Source organism: Cervus canadensis, chromosome 25 (assembly GCF_019320065.1).
Source record: "Cervus canadensis isolate Bull #8, Minnesota chromosome 25, ASM1932006v1, whole genome shotgun sequence".
Lineage (NCBI taxonomy): Eukaryota > Metazoa > Chordata > Mammalia > Artiodactyla > Cervidae > Cervus > Cervus canadensis.
This window is the reverse complement of record NC_057410.1, coordinates 32,650,927-32,672,576: the sequence shown is the minus strand read 5'-3', so window position 1 is coordinate 32,672,576 and position 21,650 is coordinate 32,650,927. Positions and strand designations below refer to the sequence as shown.

Below are 21,650 nucleotides of genomic sequence, written 5' to 3'. Positions count from 1 at the left end.
AACATTTGATCTTCCTACTGTGGAACCAGAAGTGGAAGTGGGAAGAATGCTCAGCTTCCCTAACTTTATCACGCTGTCACCAGCACCTCTACAGAGCTTGTGTAGCTGGGTATCAAGGTGTTGAAACAGATCCTGCCCTTTCTGCCTGAGCCCCTTTTTCCATGGAGTTCAGACCTTGTCATGGAACAGGACCATCAGATTCCCTCCATCTCTTAATATCTCTTTCTCGGCTCCTCCATATTGATACATATTAATAGATTCTCTCAGGTCTGTCCCATTAGTTTGCCAAACATGCTTGGACATGAACTCCAGCAAAAGAAGAGGCCTGGGTTCAGGTTGAAATCTCTGCTACAAGAAGAGGTATGTTCCTGGCAATGGTTTCCCAATCTGGTCTACACTACCAAAGCATTCTTGGTGTGTGTGTATTGGATACCTGTCATGCACCACTTCACCTCCTCTCACCTGACTCCTACCGTGGCGCACTGCTGAGGCATCGAGTTCCACGGGGTCTTCGTGCAGCTTCCCCTGGGTGTGAATCTGATAGTGTCTCACCGGTGCCCTCATCACATACCTCTCACATCCGGTTCCAGGTCTTCTCTTATGACAGACACAATATACCTAGGGAAACAATGGCACTGCCACTTCGCAACCCAGAAGTAAGAGGGTCAGTAACGCCTTGGGCCACCCCTTGACCAATAGATGACAGAAGCTAATGAATATGTAGTTCCCTTTTTTGTCTACCAGGCAGGCATTTTTGAGACGCAATTCATAAGGCTCCTCAGAATGTTCCAGTGAGATAGAGCAGAGGTTGTCTGCAGTAGTGGTCATGCCAGTAACTCATCCTTGTATTGGGTTTCCCACTTTCCCTGCCCCTTCCTTTTTTTGCCACTCTTCTTCTTTCATTTTAAATAAAATATCTCAGGATCTGCTTTCTGGGAAGCTCAAGTTGAGAGAATATGGTGGCTCCTTGATAGTTATTTAAGAGGAAGAATAAAGCTTTGGGACCAAAGAAGCCTAGTTTCAAATTCTGTCTAACTAACAGTATGGCCATAGACAAATTACTTAGCCACTCTGAACCCCAATGTCCTCATTTTCTAATGAGGATAATATGACTAACCCCATCATGTTTGTCTAAGCACTGAACTGAAGAGTCTGTGTGAGGAACTAGCAGCAACCCTGGCACAGGGTCCCACTCAATCCTGTGTTCATTCTTTTCTCCTCTTTATTCTCAGCCCTTGCTCTTTCTGGCCTTGGCTTCTTTTTTGTTTGTTTGTTTGTTTTTGTTGTTGTTGTCATTTTATTAGAAGGTTGTGGGGTAGAAATGAAAATAGACATAATAAAAGTGTAGTTCTGTGTACTTCAAATGTACATACCCAACGTCAAATATATGGATACAAACGCAAAATTCCACTAAACTAAATCTTTAAATTTATTACTTGATAAAAATTGTAATTTTTAAAACGCACCAGAAAATGTTTGCCTGTATTAAATACTCTCTAAAAGGGAGAAATATGTCATTGTTTGAGAACATACATTTAAAATAGAGATAAAATGAGATTAACAGCTAGGTTCTTACTTCTGTCAGAGAAGGAACTCTCTTCTTTAACAATTTTAAATGAAAACACCCTTATTGATACATCAACATACACTTTTATTAAATATATATTTGTTATACATAGAATATATTTTTATAATTAATATAAAACATATATAATAATATATAGTATTTTCATTTGTGTGTGCTCAGTCGTGTCCAACTCTTTGTCACCCTATGGGCTGTAGCCCACCAGGCTCCTCTGCCCACAGGATTCTCCAGCAAGCATAACGGAGTGGGTTGCCATTTCCTTCTCCAGGGGAGCTTCCCAACCCAGGGATCGATCCCAGCCCCATCTTCTGCAGCTCCTGCACTGGCAGCTGGATTCTTTACCACTGAGTCACCTGGGAAGCCCACTATACAAGTATATTATAGGTCATAATATACATATAAAATAGTATATATTATATGATATATACTATATTGCATCATACATAGGCATTTTCATTTAAAACGTTAAAGGAAAGAATTCCTTCTCTGACAGAAGTATATGTAATAATATATAATAATCTAAAATATCCTATAGATTTAATATAAAATAATATATTTAATATATTATATAAATAACATATATACTTATATATTTAAAATATATATACAAAGTGCTTATTATACTAACTCCTTTGTTTCTAATAAAGGACTTTGAATCTGAACTAATGAAAGACAAGTAAATCACTGGGATTAAATCAAGACTATAATGTAACCTCTCATGCCATTATTCAATTAACTGTCTCAGCCAGAAGTAGATACCCATGGGAGCTTGAAGCATCTAAAGGGCGAAAATTGCATTCTTGGAACACAGTTCAAATGCCAGTGAAATTACACTTGAGCATGGAGACAACTTGCTAGATGCTGGAGCAATAGTGCCGCAGTGTAACAGCCTGGGAGGGTGACGGCCACAGCAGGAGCTGAAGGGTACGGGAAGTCCATCCAGTGCCGGGTCTTCCAGGTCACTGATCTGTACAGTCAGGAACCCCGCGGGGTGTCCACAGATCCACCGTGCGCTGCCAGCTTTGGGCATCAACGTGCCAGCAGGGGCAACCTGAGATAGGGCACCCACAGTGGTGAGAGAACCACAGAGGTGGGTGGGCAGTTAAGAGGTGCGTTCCCTTCTCTCTCCCTCCTCTCTGCCAATGCACCCGAGCCTAGGAAAGGGTGGAGGGCGGAGAGAAGCTGTGAACTAGAGTAAGATGCACACTGTATGGACCTAGCTTTTAAAAACTGAAAATGTCTACAATCTGCCCTAGATGTTGTTGAGGGATAGAAAGAGGGGCTAGACATTGATTGGCAGGGAAAAAAAAGAACCCATTACATGTTTGTGCCCTAATATGCTGATGTACCTCAGTTAACCACTTACTAAGATACCAGTGATGATAGAGAGATGATAGAGAAGAGAGAGACACATACATACACACATATATACGTACAATAGACAGAGACTTAGATAATTTTTTAGTAGGATGAAAATAGTTACATTCACAAGGGTATTTCTGCTATGCCTTGCATTGAACCAGGTGTTTTACCCATTAATCCACTTCATTCTAACAACAATAAGCACATTATCCCCATTTCTCAGATAAGGAAACTGAGTCTTTAAGAGGTTTGAGTAACTACCCTGAGATCATACTGTTTGTTAGTGGCTAGTAACCTTCTCTTATTGCTTATTCTAAAACTGAATCATTAACTCAGCTTAGCCCTACTTTCTACCATCTCATTTTATAAATATTTAAATCTAGTCTCAGAGAAATTTAAAAACTTGACCAAAGTTGTTATTTTCTAACAAAGAAAGGTCTTTTAATTTTTTACTACAGGGCTTCAAATAAGGTTATTAAAAGAAAGAAAGGAAAAACTTACAAATGAGCCCATGTGCACTTTTGTTTTAAACAGCAATTGTCATTATCTTAAGAGATCGTAGTCCAAGGCAGGTGGCTGGCTCAGACTGTGTTCTTGTTGAGGGAAGAGAATAGAGGGGTCTTGTAAAATTCTAACCTACTTGTGAAGTTCAAAGGCATTACTACTGGATGCATTCCCAGCACCTAGTACTTAGCCTGGCACATGGCAAGCACTCAGTGAATGCTTGCTGGATGTGTATTTAATATAAATATAGTCAATATGCTGTGGTCAAAATAGAAATTAATGCACTCTGAACCAAAAAAGAGAAATTACAATTTCCCCCCTTAACATTGAATAGATAATACTACTCAGCAGATATGTTTTTTTCCCCCCACAACTCACATCAGCCAACTTTTATTTGCATCTGGAATATGGACGTGTACAATATGCTCATCTGTCAATTTTCCTGAGCCAACAATCATGGTATTATGACCCGTCACCAAATACCAAAGTCAGACCTTCTAGGTCAGTCTTATTCCATTTGTGTATTACTTGTTGCAATGTATATATTACAATACATATACATATAACTCAGATTTCAGGAGCTGATCATTTACCCCCAATGACAGGTGAAGGGCAAGATTTTGCTCATCTCTGAAAGGCTTGTGCAGACTCTTACAATATGAAATGGGAATTTCCCTTCCCTTCTGTTAAATTCTAATTCACCTCCCCTCACCTACATGGCAAGTCTAGCTGTCTGCCCCAGGCAGCCTCTGCCAGTTAGGCCAGGCCTGATCTTGTTTTCCGAATGTCTGAACCAGGGAGGCCTAAGGAAATATTGCTCTCATGCCAAAGTTGCTTTGTCTTCATGGGGAAATTTTTTTTTTTTTTCCAGAGAAAGGTAAACGCAGCCAATCTGAGAAATCTTAGTTGATTATTTACTATGACTTAACCTTAGAAAGATTCCACTGCAAAAGGAAGGGCACGTATTTATACAGTTCACAGCCCAGGGACCTCTTTTCCTCTGCATACCCAGCGGAGCTAAGCTATTTAGCTTGACCTCATACATAACAAGGCCAACCCTGTGACGCCCTGAATTTCCCCACATGACTTGCAGGGAACATTCAAAGAAGTCCACTTGCTAATAAGCCTGGAGGAGTTAGTGTTTATATCATTCCTGAATTATCGATGGAGCTTTGTGAATCAGCTTTACCTGTGCTCATGATTATGCTCAGCTAATCTTTACCACAGAGAAGAATGTTTGTCAGTATGAGGGCTAATGAAGACCTACACTATATAAATTTTTTTTCTCAAAGCAAAAGATCAAAACTCAAATGTGATTTTACTGATTTGAAATAATAATTCTGGGGTTTCAGAGTATAATTTGATGAGACTTGAGTTTTCAGACCAAATCTTTGTGCAAAGATAAGAACTGCTCTGCTTTGGTAATATTATTATTATTATTATTAACCATCTGAAGCAAGTGCTCAAAATATAAATGTTATTTGCAAAAAAGGCAATAACGCCATGTAGAAATTCATGCTGATGGGCTGTCATTTCAAAGGGTAGAAAGAGCACCATCCATCCCTCTTCAGGTCTTAAAAAAATTAAGTGAAAGTGAAGTGGCTTGTGTTACATAAAAGGCAGATGACACAGAGTAAACACACTTAACAGCAAAGGTAACAGTGCACTTGTCATTATGACTGTATCAGTTAGGGATAGCAAATGGATGCAAATAACAGAAGTACTACTAGTGGCTAAAGCAAGTCAGTAGTTTCTTCTCACTTAAAAAGTTGGAAGGTGTTCAATTACTAGGGACCCCAAGTCTTCCCTCTTTCTCTCAACCTTATGATCCAGCATGGTTCCTGAAGTCTTAGCTTTCCCATCCATAACCCAAGAAAGAGAAGAAAGGGGGAAAAGGGCCAAAAAAGTATTCTAGCTTTTTTCCCAGAAGACTCAACTGTAGAGTTGCCAATTTGGTAAATGAAAATAACAATATATGGTGATGGTGATTTAGTTGCTAAGTCAGGTCTGACTCTTGGGACCCCATGGACTGTGGCCCTCCAGGCTCCTCTGTCCTTGGGATTTCCCAAGCAAGAATACTGGAGTGGGTTGCCATTTCCTTCTCCAGGGGATCTTCCTGACTCAGGGATCAAACCTGAGTCTCCTGCATTGCAGATGGATTCTTTACTGCTGAGCCACATATTAGCTCATATTGAAAATTATTCATTGTTTATCTGAAATTCAAATTTAACTGGGAAATTCACATTTTATCTGACAATGCCGCCCTCCCAACAACTCTTAAACCTCATTAGCCATCCCCTACTGTAAGGGACACCAGGAAATACAGTCTTCAGCCAGGAGTTGTTGCCATATAGGAGTTGTTTTGCTAAGGAAGAAATGCAGAGTGAATAAGGAGCTGACAGTCTTTGCAAGAAACTGAGGGCGAGCCTGGAAAAAGGTCCTCATCCATGCCCCACCACGCCTGTGCGGCATTTCTTGACTACATCAACCCCTCGTGGTCACTCTGGACTCTGAACACCTATGGCTTTTTTTGCCTTGGTTCTAGATACAAAGTTAAGAAACTAATTTTTAATAAACACACACGAATTGATATGTTCAGGAGGCTAATGTCCCCTTCAAAGGAGTTAGACTCTAATGGTACTGCCACCCTTCAAAATAGTTTTGGAGTTTCGATCTGATGAAGCAGAAATCTTTCCTTACGAGGGAAACAGGATGCTGCTATTGCAGGCAAGACCAGGGAGGCCTTGGAAATTTGTTGTCTCTGAATAGAAACGTTCAACAAATTCCACTGTCCATCAGTCTTACACTGTGCCTTCCCAGAGCCTCCTTCCATCATTATAAGACCACAAGATTATCTTCTGGAATGTCAACAGCTCCAGCCAGTGGGGGCAGAGCTGAACAAAGCAGCCTGTTTAGGAAACTGGCCCTGGCAAGCTCAGCGGCCTCTCATAACTCAATCATCTGCAGGCTGATCGGTCTCATTAAAGCATGGTTTATACTGTGTTGCTTCCTAAAATAAAGATAGGGAACAGTGAGGGAAAGCAGGGAATTAAAAGTCTCCCCTTGTTTTCCTTGAAAAATTTTCATTTTGGCGTCCCTTTTGCCTGATATGACTGCCTACAGTGCTGTGCTGTGCTGTGCTTACTCACTCAGTCGTGTCTGACTCGGCAACCCCATGGACTGTAGTCCGCCGGGCTCCTCTGTCCGTGGGACTCTCCAGATAAGAATACTGGAGTGCACTCCTGGGCATACACACCGAGGAAATCAGAACTGAAAGAGACACGTGCACCCCAGTGTTCATTGCAGCACTGTTTATAATAGCCAGGACATGGAAGCAACCTAGATGTCCATCAGCAGACGAATGGATAAGGAAGCTGTGGTACATATACACAATGGAATATTACTCAGCCATTAAAAAGAATACATTTGAATCAGTTCTAATGAGATGGATGAAACTGGAGCCATTATACAGAGTGAAGTAAGCCAGAAGGATAAACACCAATACAGTATACTAACGCATATATGTGGAATTTAGAAAGATGGTAACGATAACCCTATATGCAAGACAGAAAAAGAGACACAGATGTACAGAATAGACTTTTGGACTCTGTGGGAGAAGGCGAGGGTGGGATGTTCTGAGAGAACAGCATTGAAACAAGTATACTATCAAGGGTGAAACAGATCACCAGCCCAGGTTGGATGCATGAGACAAGTGCTCAGGGCTGGTGCACTGGGAAGACCCAGAGGGATGGGATGGGGAGGGAGGCGGGAGGGGGGATCGGGATGGGCAACACATGTAGATCCATGGCTGATTCATGTCAATGTATGGCAAAAACCACTACAATATTATAAAGTAATTAGCCTCCAACTAATAAAAATAAATGAAAAAAAAAAAGAATACTGGAGTGGGTTGCCATGCCCTCCTCCAGGGGATCTTCCCTACAGTTCCTACCTGCTACAAATCAGGTTTCCATCCTTTCTCTGGCTCTTAGCTGGATGAACCTGGGATGTTTTATGAGGTCAATCTTTACCCATAAGAAAGCACATCCCACCTATCTTCAGGTCCCTTCCTTGGGCTAACAGTGTGGTCGGCAAGCTTTCAAACATGGGGATAAAATTATTTTTCTAAGGTGGAACCCTAATATCACCCTATGGTTCAACACCTTTCCTGAATGGTTGCTGGGCAAACATCTCCATGTGAATGCTGATGACAGTAAACACATTACGCCTATTCAGCCTAGGGTTTAACCACATTCAGTTCTGGGTTTGTCATATGCTCTCTCGCTATTTATACTGCTTTGGGTCAGCTACTTGATACTTAATGAAATTTGCCTCCAGGCTGCCCTGCAGGGAAAATGACCTATCTGGGGAGAACGATGTTCCAACTTCATAACCTCTGATGATTGCCCAATAGTCCTCTGAAAAGGTTGCAGGCCTGGAGTGAGCGAAAGTCCACGCTGCTTCCTGGCATTGGAGGGCACCAAGTGCTTTAGTGTAAATAGAATGATATCCCCTGCTTTGGGGCGGGGGTGGGGGTGCGGTGGGGGTGGAGGGTGGCAGCTTCCCAGCCAACCGCTCCCACAAGGGAGCAACTGTGGAGGGCATGAGCGATGTGGCAATTCGGCCTCCGCTCAAGGTCGGAACAGGCAGGGTTCCTCAGTGATGATTTTACCAACCTTTCAGTCATTTCGGAAGCAGAACACAGCAGAGGCAAGAATGGATCTATGGGGTGGAAATAATGAGCCATTTATAACCCAAAATGAGACTGCCAGGAAAAACAAACACACAAAAAAAGTACATTTATCAGAAGCCTGCGCTGCCCAAGGCTAGCGGGGTACAAGGTACTGCGTGTCCAGCTCCCTGGGCCAAGAGCTGCAGTAAGCCATGTCCCCCGGGACGGCTCCTCCTGTCAGCCGGATCAAGGGCCTCAACCACCTGGTGGAGAAAAGCTTTAGTGTTTTCCAAGTGTGTGCCGGGTGGATGCTTCACATTTTTGATGAAGATGTGGAGTCATGCTGCAACACTTAACAAGTGCTCCTGCGTAAGGATTGCGCAATTCCGAGAGGCCCAGGGCTCCGCACAGCAGCGGGCCCGCCGCGAACCCCCAGCTCATGTAATGTGTGAGCGCACCCTCGGGCTTCTCCTCGCACACTGCCGAGGAATTTTCAGGCTCTGAGCTTGGGCTCGGTTTCGGCAGTTCTTTGCCCCAAAGGTGCGTCACATGGCTTAGCTGTCCGCACCTGCTGGTGTGGAGGCGGCTGCCGGGGGCTGATCCCTCTCTGGCAGCCTCACAGAGCAGGCTGGCTCTGGTCCCCAGGCGGCCTTGGTCTCACCCTGAAGCACCCTGTCCGGAGGGGGAATGAGGACTTTTCATCTTAGGAAGCCTAGGCCTGAAGGTTGAACTGGGGCTGCTCTGATAAATGGATTTCCCCAAAGCAAAGCGTCCTGGACGCATCGGGACACTGCTGAGTGGTCAGCACACGTTATCTGACTCAGATTCACCCAGTGCTCTCGTCCTCAGGCCCACCTGGAGCAGATATAAAGTAGGACAAGTGTGGGTTTTATGCCCTCTCACCTCCAATCACTGTACCCATGCCTGCCTCCTGGCTTGCCTTTGATTTCCATCCAGGCTTCTACTCACCCCACAGAGCTTTTGAGCACCTGCTCTGTGCCAAGTGCTGTGCCAAGCCCTGGGCACCAGGCAGGGCTTTCACAGCACCTGGTGGCCCCCTGCGGTGCAGGGAGGAGTCCTGCAGGAGCCGCATTTCCCCGGTCACTCTCGGCCCCGTGGTGTCCCCAAACCATCCCTCTCTCCATTCACCTTCCCTGCCTCTCTCCATCTCCCCCTTCTAGGGTGCGGCCATCTCTTTACGGTACTTATCAGGCACGCATGCCTGCTAAGTCGCTTCAGTCGTGTCCGACTCTGTGCGACCCTATGGACAGCAGCCCACCGGGCTCCTCTGCCCACGGGATTCTCCAGGCAAGAATACTGGAGTGGGTTGCCATTTCCTTCTCCAGTACTTATCATAGTGATCTAACAAATTATTCTTGTACAAAGGTTGCTTTTTGTAATCACTGGTTCCTCTCAGGAGTTTCCACACATGAAAAAATGATGGTTTGAAGAAACAAATCCTTTTATGAGATGAACGCGGCTCCAACGAGAATTTGAAACAGGGAGTAATGTCAATATATTGTCTGAGCAGACTCTGTCTGGTTTCAGCAGGGAGAGAGGTTGCTTCCTTCTCCTCTGCACAGTGAACTCTGTGTGGGGTGGTTAAAAGAATAAATTCCAGATCTGAGCAGTCTGGGTTCAGATCCCAGCTTTGTTAAGTTACAATCTTAGGGAAAATCTTGGATCTTTGCTCCTTAATTTCCTGCTATGAAAAGAGGGATGGTAGAAATAGCTAAGGATATCTCACAGGCTGGTTTGGGGATGACCAAAAGTTAATAAGTATGATATTTTTATAATACTGCCATGCTTAGTTAAGTACTCTATAATTATGTTAACTGATTCTTCATGAAGCCAATTCTATTCTTTCTACATTACAGATTCTCAAGTAAGTTGTACCAAGAGAGGATGTGTGATTCAGGGCTGTAGTTTCCTCATCTGCAAAATAGGAAGTAGTGATTGAATGAGGATGTGGGGTCAGAGGACCAGTCAGGTGACCAGATTCTGGTCTGTGTTCTTTGCCGTCTTTCTGACCTGGGAGAACTCATGTAAGCTCCCTGCAGTCTAGAAATTGGACTTGATCTGTGTTTTCCAAACTCAGGTTATTCAAGTAACACTTGTAGAATCATTACCATATCCCTGAATCACAGCTTCGCAGGAGGCGCTAGCAGTAAAGAACCTGCCTGCCAATGCAGGAGACATAAGAGACAGGGGTTTGATCCCTGGGTCAGGAAGATCCCCTGGAGAGGGGAATGGCAATCCACTCTAGTATTCTTGTCTGAAGAATCCCATGGACAGAGGAGCCAGGCAGGCTATAGTTCATAGAGTCACACAGAGTCAGACATGAATGAAGCACCTTAGCACACACGGCACGCACTAAATCCCATCCTGGTTATTTACTTGATATTTTCCTTCAGATAATCTTCAAATCAACTCACTTTCATATATAGCCTCACAGAGGGAATATCCATATACTCAAGGGTTGGATATAGTAATTATAGGTTTTTCTAATGCATGTTAAAATAAATATTTAATGAAATTTTAAAATATTTTTTTATAACATCTTCATGCATGCCACCAATGAGGTGCATACACCATTTTAGCAAACTCCAGGTTAAACATTCACTGTGGATCTGGTCAGCTCTAAAATCCTCTTGAGTACTGTTATATAATTTTAATGCGGCTATTTAACTTTGTGTTTCTTTATAGCACTTGCCTCATTCAGGGCGCAGACTATGGCTTATACCTCTTTAGGCACCAAGTGCCTAGAAGGGTGCTTGGTAAATATTTAATTTTAAGTTAGAAGTACATGCATGCATACCTACAAATATATCTGTGACCCACTAACAACCAGGCCAATACTGAGAACACTCCTTTCTTTCTCCCCGCATCCATATCACTGTGTTTGTTGGGCAGTTGTTCCCTGAATGAAGTGAAGCATGTGGGACTCCAGGCCCTAAGTGGGCACTCAGGAAATGTTAGCTTCCCGGACTGCCTTCTCTCTTCCTGTGTTCTTTGTTAGCGGAGCTGTTTATCCATGTGAAAATGAGCCTACTTCCTCAGGAGTTTACAGCCCTGGCTATTGTTGGGTTATAATAATTGTCGTCCTCAATGCCAGCCCTAAAAGTGTTCATTTAGATCAGAAATGTCTGATCTAAAGAAGGAATTGTGTTTCAAAATGCTATTATTGAAGCGATCTTAAGAAACTGAGCTGTTTCTTAAGTAAAAAATGTGCACCTACAGTATCATGACACAGTTCTGGGTTCATAGAATGAGAAATTTCTCAATTTTTTTGACATTTATTAAACATTTCTGTGTCAATAACATTGGGAGACAGAAATCTGAATGAGACTATTAGACTTTGAAGAGACTAGTAGATTGTGAGTGACTTGAAAGCCAGTAATATTCACCGTTACATCTCCTAGGGCTTAGCAAAGCAGCCACATGTGGCAGCAATGCATTAAATATTTGTTCCATAAATGAACTAATGAATAAATGAAGATACCAGTCTAGCACTGAAAGAGCTCGCACTCTGTTTGAGAAATGAGACGGCACAAAGAAATTATTAATTAATAGCAAGCCTAACATTACAGGAAATAACAAATTGTACTTATCATTCCCCTCCCACCATCGCTGGTGAGTCCGACTTCAGAGGGAGGTTGCTAAGTTGCTGTCATGTGACTGGTTTCTAAGGGCCACTGAGTTTATCAGCTCCTGGGAGCAAGCAGGGTATTATTTAATGTAAACAAATCAATGGCTGTTTATCCTCTCAATCATTCTTCAGTCATCCACTGGCAAAGAAAGAAGTGGCAATGATGATAGCTATGAAATTAGAATGCACGAGAAGTTAGAAGTCATTAATTAATGATTTTGCAGGTCAGGGCGATGCTTCAACCTGCAAGGAACTTTGCCATGCCATGAACTTCTACACACCTCTCTAGGATTCCAAATTGTCAGCATAAAAATAGCAGCCCCAAATCAATGTTTTTTATTATTCATTAGTTACTGAAATACTCTTCCCAAATACACACTTAACTGAAAAATTCCTTTTCCTGTAGGGTTTTAAAGCATTCAGTCCATGAATCAAACCATATAGTTCTGCCTGTTTCACTGGGCCCTGATACCAACACCAGCAAAACCCAATTAATTGGGAAGAATGACATTTCCTTTGGAATTCTGTTTTAAAAATGATTTGTGTGCCAGGCCAATAAAAATTTCAAGCAGTGCAAAGCATAAGGAGAAGAAAGTTAGTTTCTATCAACCTGTGGAACCCAGTCTCACAGTCTTTTCCATAGAGGCATCCACTATTATATTTCTTGGGCATCCTTCCAAAAGTATTCTATGTATATACAAGCATATGTGCCCCTCCCTTTCTTATACATACTCCTCTGTTCCTCAGTGAAACTTAAGAAATTGTGGAGTTTATTGCAAATCCATACACTAAGAGTTACCTTTTTTATTTCAACAGCTGCACTATATTCCACTGTGTGGATGTCCCCAAGTTTATCCAACCCCTGATGGACAAATGGGTAGCTTTCAATCCCCTGCTCCCACAAACATATTTTTGCACACATCTGAACAGAAACATGAATCAGTGCCTTAAGATGGAATTTCAAAATCAAAGGATATGTGAATTTTAATTCTGATAAACATTCTCAAACAGTAACACTCAAGTTTTGGTGAGAATTGCCAAAAGTAAAGTATTTATTCACACTAGAGACAAAAGCGAAGACTATGTTTTATTTTAAACCATAATACCTGTCAAGCATCTCATTTTTTTAATGAAATTCATTTGCCAACGTCTTGCCCACCTAGACGTACACACACACGCAGATGTTATTATGAATCCATTCAAAACATACTTGACAGCGACTCGCTGAAGGAGGAACTTGCCAGAAGTCTCTTACCACCACATTGCGTGAGTGTTGCAATGGGGTTAGCTCATGAATACCACACGTTCTCCAATGTGCCCTTGCCGTGTTTACTACCCTTTGTGGCCTTGGTCATTTAGCAACACTGCTTTATTTTTCTTTTTGTAACCAAAGGTCAATTTATTACCCATCCCCCTCCCTTCCTCTTCCGAATCACCAGGGACATGATTTCTTCTTGCCAGTGTTCCCTCACAAAAGTAACCACACTTAAAAAGGTCAGGCCAGGCAGATTACTGATGACAGAGAAAAGGGCTCTGTCACAATGAACTTTGATTTATTTAATTTTCTGTTACCTGTGGGAGTGAGTTCATGAATGACAATCTTGTACTCTGCTCAGCTGCCACTTTCCTCACTGGCTTTCTGTATTAAAAAACAAAACAAACAAACAAACAGATGAAGAGATCCAGAAGAGTCTCTCTAGTTTCTCTAGAATTTACCCAACACACATTCTGTGCTACAATCTCCAGTTAGGGCTCCTTTCCTATTTGCTCTTGTAACATGAGCAACGTGTGGAGGTTTTGTGTTTGTTTTGTCACCAGCTGTAACCATTTTCTTTTCCCTGCCTCTGACCACAAACCCATAACCTCCTGGTAACCACTGAACATTTACATCTGACTGGGTTGAAGGGAATAAAGTAATTTTGGTTTCATTGGTGACAACCAATTAAATAAATGTTCTGCTTACATCTAGAATGGGTTGCAAATTTAAGAAAACGGCTTATGTCTGGCTTCAAATATTTTGGGGTTCCGAGGATCCATAAAGTAATTGCCATAATATGAGTAACTAAGGAGACTTATTTTTCCATTTCTCTCAGAATCACTCTCAAAGAGCCAGAAACTGTAGATTTAAAAAAAAAAAAAAATTGGATTTAGACTCTGCAAGGAGGCAATGGCAATATTCTCATGCTGTGGGCTGTTGAAGCTTCTTAGTCCAGATAGCCCTAGACTAAGGGCTTGCTCAGGCTTCCCTAGTGGCTCAGTGGGGAAGAATCTGCCTGCAGAGCAGGAGACACAGTTTCAAGCCCTGGGTTGGGAAGATCCCCTGGAGAAGGAAATGGCAACCCACTCTAGTATTCGTGCCTGGAAAATCCCATGGACAGAGGAGCCTAGAGGTCTCCAGTCCATTAGTGACTAAAGAACAGTAAGGGCTTGCTCAGGAAGCAATGGAAAGACCAGATCTTCTATTTAAAATGAAAGCAAGAAACCACTGCACTATGTTGAAACTTTGTTGGTAAATTTCAATCCCACGAGTCCTGCCCATGAAGGAGTCTAAGAGTTGGTGCTGCTGCTCTTGATCCTGCCATATAGGGGTCCCCAGAAGTAGGACCCCAGGGACTTAGGAAAGAGGATGAAGGTGGACAGTAGGTAGGAGCCACTGAATTATGCCAGACCAGGCTACAGAAACCTTGAAAGGAACATTTCAAATGCCTTAAAGCCTTCAGCACAATGGAGAGATTCTAAAATCAAAGTAATTCCCCACTTTTAGGCACTTATACTCAAGACACAGATATCTCTTAGCAGTGGACTTCTCTATATTCTAACTCCTTTTATTCAACAAGAGCATATTAGTCACATATGAAGGGCTAGGCTTCCACCTCTGTGCTGTACAAAGACTAAAAACTCATCAACTCTGCCCCATAGCATGCGCTCATTAAATAACGCTGAATGAGTGAATCAAAGGATGAATGTATGAAGGAATAAAGCTTACAATCAAGTAAGGGAAGAAAACACAGATAAGCAGGTGGCCCGTGTAGAATACAGTGGTGTGAGTGGTCAGTTCTACCCAGGGTGGTAGAGAAAGGTCTCAGGCTTGAGGTGACCAATAGGTAATGGACAGATAAATGGGGGAAGAAGAGATTTTTAATGTAGGAAGTGAAAGAACTTAGCGTGAGCTAAGATCTAAAGCAGAGATCAGCAAACCAGAGCCCATGGACCAAGTGCAACCTACCACCTGTTCTTGTACATAAAGTTTTATTTGGACACAACCATGCCCACCAAGGTATATTTTGTCCACGGCTGCTTTCATGTTACAGCAGCAGCACTGATTAGTTGCAACAGACACCACAAGACCTACAAAATCTAATATATTTATTAAATATTCAAGGGCCTGCCAGATAGGCCCAGTTGCTGAACCTTGGTGGTCCTAAAAGAGGCTTGATGAGAGATGAGACAGAAAAGGGAGCAAAGACCAAATCCTTAAGATTATTTTATGCTGTATTAAAATAACTGATACCTGTGAAAAGAGGGGAGGGGTAAGATAGGGATAGAGGATTAAGAGGTACAAAAGACTATGTATAAAGTAAATAAGCCACAAGGATGTATTACATGGGGTAAATAGCCAATATTTTATAGCAACTATAAATGGAGTATAAGCTATACAAATTTTGAATCACTATGTTGTACACCTGAAACTAACATCATATGGTAAATCAACTATACCTCAATTTTTCTAAGAAAAGAAATTTGGTCTTGACTTTTCCAGAAATAAGTAGCAAAAGCACTTTTGCATTTATAAATGTTTCTCAGGGATCAAGATAGGTAAAAGACTCAACAAAGGTATCTTTTAAAAAAGAAAAAAAAAAAAAAAGATAGGTAAGAGAGATGTAAAACTGCAGCAGAAAACCAGCTCTCCTCTGAAATATTCCTTGATTCCACAAACATCAGAGAGCTTAATGTGCGCCATTACACATCTTGTCATATGCTTGGGAAAGAGAACCTGGCATACAGAGACAATCAACGTCTATTGAATAAAGGAATTAGGGAAGGAGTGAAGACAATATTTTAATAGCATCATTATTAAAAGGCTTCCTGAATAGGCTGCCTCTGTTATGAAACCACTGGCTGAGACTCCCGCTGGTGCCCAGTTACCACACATGTAAACACTGAGATCCAGGCATGAGGAGGTTAATAGTGAAACACAAACCAGAGAGAAATTCCTTCCTTTCATCTCCAGTGCCAACATCATCAAATACCAGCCACTGGCTGAACCTGTGTTTATTCATGCTCAGTGGCCTAATGAGAGGGGATAGGACAAGAAGCAGCTCTGCTAATAACTGTCATAAAAATAATAATATCACTTGGCTCCAAGTGGCATCTTTCATTGGAAAATCTTGAATCATTTTTTTTTTCCTCTTGGGCAACAATTATTTCCATTCTACTTCCACTAAAGGAAAAACCAAACCGTAGAGAGAGGTTGTGACTTGTCCAAGGTCACTGAGCTAAGCAGAAAGGCAGTTTTTAAAGGCTGAGAAGGATCTGGGGATACATGAAATCCAATTTCCTTTCCAGCACAGAATGGTTCTGGTTCATGACTCAGGAAGGAACACAGTATGATCCATGCTCAGCATCTCTCTAAGAAAGTCATGTTAGAGGAACTCAGGCATGAGGGTCTGTGTCAAGTGAATGCTTTACTGTTTTTTGTTTTGTTTTGTTTTGTTTGTTTTTTTGTTTTTTTTGCTTTACTGTTTTAATGTTACATATTGTCCGTGCCCATCACATTTCAACACCAAAAACTGAACTATGTCACAGACAAAGAAGGCCTCTTGGAAGGTCCAGCCTATGGAAGTGGGATCTGGCTTGGGGGTGTCTGTCCTTTCTGACAATTCCCCTAGCTGCTTCCCCCTATCAAGTCCAGGCCTCTCCAGGCCTCAAATAGGCTTCTTTATTCATCAGAAGCCTATTCTTAGGGTACCCACAAGTCTGTGATGATCCTTGTATATGCCTTTTGTCCCAGGGTAGTAGTAGCAGTAGTGTTGGTCTCTCAGTTCTGTCTGACTCTTTGCAACCCCATGTACTGTAGCCCGCCTGGTCCTCGGTCCATAGAATTCTCCAGGCCTTCTCCAGAGGATCATCCTGATCCAGGGATCAAACCCAGGTCTCCTTCATTGTAGACAGATTCTTTACCATCTGAGCCACAAGAGAAGTCCCAGGGTAATTAGCAATAATTCCCTTTTTACTCTAAAAAGTTCCTCAGGTTGGACCATAAATTGTGTAATCATTCTAGCTCTAACAAATAAGGAGGCTTTTACACTAGATCCAGAAGGTTTCCTCTATTACAATTGTTCTCTATCAGCACTTTTGGTTCCTAGACCCAGGATCTTGAACTCACAATAGATCCAAACTCACGATCAGCTCAGTGATCTTCTCTGAAAGGTAATCTCATCTCTATACAAATGAGAGTTTGCTACCCAGCCCATAAAACAATTACTGTTAGAATCACTTCCTCACCTTGTGCCATAATCTGCCTTTTCATAACTTCCAAGTGTTGATCTTCACACAATTCTCAAGAAGCTGACAAATCATTCCTCATTTTTGTTCCCTAGGAGAGGCCCCTAAAGTTCTCTGTTCTCCATCCTAAATACCCACAAGCATCAGGAACAAATTCTAGCAGAGCTTTTAGGAATGCGGCTTTAGAACCAGACATACCTGAATTTAGGTCTGGGCACTGTCACTCCCTAGCTAGGAGTAACAGAATTACTTCTCTAATTTCCCTTTTCTTATCTATAAATTTTGAACAAATATTAACTATCTAAGCCAGGCCCTGTTGGTTACCAAGCCAGTACCCGTTCCTTCTTCCTTCCTAACCAAGGTGCTCACTTATACACTCTTGGGTTGCCAGACTCCCTTGCAGTTAGTCGTGGGCATGCAACACAGTTCTGGACAGTGAGGTGCAACTGAAAGTGCCAGCTAGGGTTTCTGAGGAAGCTTGTTAGAGGTGAAATATTCAGCTTACATCCACCCTTTTAGCTTTTCCCACTTAGTCTTTATCCTTTTTCCTTCTTTCTGTCTAAAAATCAGTCGTAATACACAAAGCAGAGCAGCCAGGATGCAGATATGAGGCTCCCCCAGAGAAGGACCCTGGGTTCTTGGTGGAGCCTGCATACTCCCACTGAAGTACTTACTGCTAGACTTCTTAGCCTGTGAGAAAAATAAATCTCTCATCTGGTTAAGCCATTGAAGCTGGATTTCTGCTGCTTGCAGTCAAGCCCATCCTAAATAATACACACAGGCATACCTTGTTTTATTGGGCTTCACATTACTGTGCTTTGCAGATATTGCATTTTTTACACATTGAAGGTTTGTGGCAACCCTTCATTGAACAAGTCTATTGTTGTCATTTCCCCCATAGCATTGGCTCATTTCATGACTCTGTGTCACATTTTAGTAATTCTCACAATATTTCAAACTTTCTTGTTATTATATTTATTATGGTGATCTGTCATCAGTGATCGTAGATGTTACTAATATGACTTGCTAAAGGCTCAGATGAAGGTTAGCAATTTTATTAATAGCATATTTTTAAAATAATGTAAATCTTAATTGGAGTGTGTACTTTTTTTTTAGACATAATTCTATGGCTGTATAGTATAAACATAATTTTTCAACATACCAGAAAATCCCAAAACTTGTGTGACTAATTTTATTGCAATATTCACTTTATTTTTTTCAGTGGTTTGGAACCAAATCCAAAGTACCTCTGAGGTATACCTGTACTTCAGTGGGTTGTTGTGAATAGAAAGTGAATTTGCTACATGGCCCAGCACATAGCAAACACAGAATGAATGGTTTGCAATGATCCCTATCATGATTATTATTGTTATTAGTCATTGACTTGGGTCTTAGAGACATGGCCCAGAACATATGGCTCTGGCAATCCTGCTGACCTCTGAACAGCACAGTACAAAAAAAAACATGTGATTTCTCAAGCACAAAGAATAGTCAGTTGCAGATGTGTGAACAAGACATATCTCTGTTAACAGCTAGTGAAGCCAGTTTTTCAAAGCACCTGTCAGATCCCCAAAGCATAGAGAAATGAAATTCCACCTGGGAGCAAATGCTTTCTATCTTGGAGGGCCTACATGGTTTCCTTCTTGGGCCAGGAATCCACCCTTGGGATACAGAGTGTCTCCTGGAAGTGTGGGCTTCTCTAAATGACAAGCAAAGCACAACACTTAGAGGATGCCATTATTTCATAGGAATATAGCTTCTGCTGAGGAAACAAAGCCACAGCTAAAACCAGCTAACCAGAAGAACACATGTTCAGATGTAGCATTAAATGCAATTAGCTTTCTATAGCTAACTGAACTGCCCACCAAGTTCAGATACAGATGGAACTGGCTATGCATTCTTACCTGAACTCCACCAAGCCATTGATCCACCCAGTCCTACCCACTCCAGTCTGAGTTCACAGGTATAAAGAGCAGTGCAGTAAGAAAGAAAACCAATCACCCATGGGTCTCGGAGTCAAACAGACCTAGGGTTCAAATCCCAGTTGGCTATTTACAAGCTGGGTAATTTTCCCTCTCTAAGCTGCAGTTTTCACATCTGTAAAATGGGAATAAGAAAGCTCATCTTACAGGTTTGTAGGGAATTGAAGGAGACAGTGTGTGGAAGAGTGCCCAGGCTGGAGTTTATCATTGGTTTCCCTTCCTCCCCTATCAGAAGGACAACTTTATCTCTCCCCAAGCCCAAGGAGTAGACCCAGCTCCGGTCACTGAAGCCAGGTACTGGGTTCACACTGCTTTCTGCCCCGGGTGTCACCATCCATGCTTTTGGGCCATACTTGGAAAGCCAAAACCTTCCCCAAAGCTGAGGTCATGAAGCAGAAAAAGACAAAGCTCTTCTTTCAGAGAGCAAGTTTGGTTGGCTGTGAGCAAAGCCATCTCTCTGTGGCCAGTCTGCCCCTTGGGTAAAGGAGTCGCCAGGAGACCCGGCAGGACAGGGCTGGCCCAAATGGTCCTCCCGTCAACCACAGTCATACAAGTCATCTGGACAAAGAGTGGAGAGCTGCTCCTCCCAGACGCTCCATCCCCTGGGTACAGCACTCCTGGGTCCCAGTCTCAGGCAGGATGGAACATGACAGTCACGAGACCCACACCTTAAGCTGTGAAGCATACTCTGCTTGCGACATCCCCTGGCAGGTGCCCTCGGCAGCTGGCTCCACAGCTGCAGTGGTGCACGTGGCGTTGTGCTCCCCTCTGTGTCATGGGAGCTGGGGACAGTATTGTCCCCACTTTCATTTTACCCAATGGCTTATCCAGGGGTATTTACCAAACAGGGCTGTGGATAGTGAGCCTAGATAGATATTTGCACATACATTTCTCTGTACCTCTATAAACTAGCAACATAAAACCACACAGAAACTGGAAATTCAGACTTGTCACAGAGTATGTTTTGTCAGAGAGGATAAGAACAGATAAACTAATAATAGCAAATGGGAATCATTAACTGTATGCCAGGGTCTTCATTGAGCACTTCACTTTCTATTGTTATTATCTCCATTTTATTCTATTTTAAAAGTTTCTGGAGTATAGTTGACTGACAATGTTGTGTCGGTTTCAGGAGTACAGCAATCTCATTTTAAAAACTGTAAACAGACTTCTTGACTATCTTCTAGATACTAATCTCTTATAAGTTTTAGATGGGGCTTCCCTGGTGGCTCAGTGGCAAAGAATCCACCTGCCAGTGCAGGAGATGTGGGTTCAATTCCTGGATCAGGAAGATCCCCTGGAGAAGGAAATGGCAACCCACTCCAGTATTCTTGCCTGGGAAATCCCACGGACAGAGGAGCCTAGCAGACTATAGTTCATGTGGTTGCAGAAGAGTCAGACATGACTCAGTGACTAAACAACACAACAGGGTAAAAAGAGCAAGAAAGCACCCATAAAAACGAAAAGGTGCTCAGATAAGAAGAATTAAAGTATATCAGAACAGGAAACCAGAAAACCGCATTCTTTCTTAAATGCAGCTTTGCAAACTGAGTAATAAGATACAATAACGTAGCCAAGCAGAATGCTTTCATAACTTTGAAAGAAATGAGGAGGAAAGAATTACTCCAAATCCATTATATTTATTAAAACCACTGATTTCCCTTGAAATAACACGTGATTTATAATGAAATTTACTGGAGGCCGACTAACAGAAATCCTCTTTTTGTGGGAAGTAAGTATTGTCAGAAACACTAGAAGATTCTGTCTTAAATCCTCAAGATTGTAAAACTGAGCTTTTACAAATGAGGGGGGAAATTTGGCTCTTGAAGAGGATTATTCAAGTGATTTCATTTAATCTCTTCTTATCAGCAAAAAGAAAAAAAAAGCAATTAGCCTCAACTGAAACTAATACCATTTTCTACGTCAGAATATACCATTACAGCTAATAATGCAGTGGCTGGCTGTGTTGAATGAATCTTCTTTTTTTAAAAAGCCCACATTTGTTAAACACATGAACTGGACAAGTTTATATTTGGCCAACTCGTGTCTCCACACCTGTTCATTCAGGCATTAGCACTTGTAAAACAGATGAATGCATCTGTACAGTGACGGGTAAAAATAAACTGAACTATTCTTGTAACATTATCAAAACGATGTGACCAAATAGAAGATCGTGTTTCCTGAGATAAAGTGGTCAAATTAGATGTTTCCTCACGTTTTATGACTAGTTCGTCTTATTCACTGTGTATAAAATAGCTGACCTCCATTCCAGGAGAATGAGTAGCAACCAAATTTAATGCTGTTTGCTCAGGGACCCAAACACTGGCCTTCAACGCCTTTGAGGCACAGCTTCTGAATGTGCTGTGGTTTTACAGAGGCCCAACACTATGC

At 42.1% G+C, this 21,650-nt stretch overlaps 1 long non-coding RNA gene across 1 annotated transcript in view; it reads right to left on the bottom strand.

The window, feature by feature from the left end:
• Positions 1 to 2,036: 2,036 nt before the first annotated feature.
• The window catches only part of LOC122427731, a 75,400-nt gene continuing 55,786 nt past the window's right edge, over positions 2,037 to 21,650 (bottom strand). Inside the window, exons 4-5 of the long non-coding RNA XR_006265523.1 lie at positions 13,345 to 13,411; positions 2,037 to 2,739 (exon numbers count right to left, since the gene is read on the bottom strand). This is a non-coding gene — a long non-coding RNA (uncharacterized LOC122427731). The remainder of the gene's footprint in view (positions 2,740 to 13,344; positions 13,412 to 21,650) is intronic.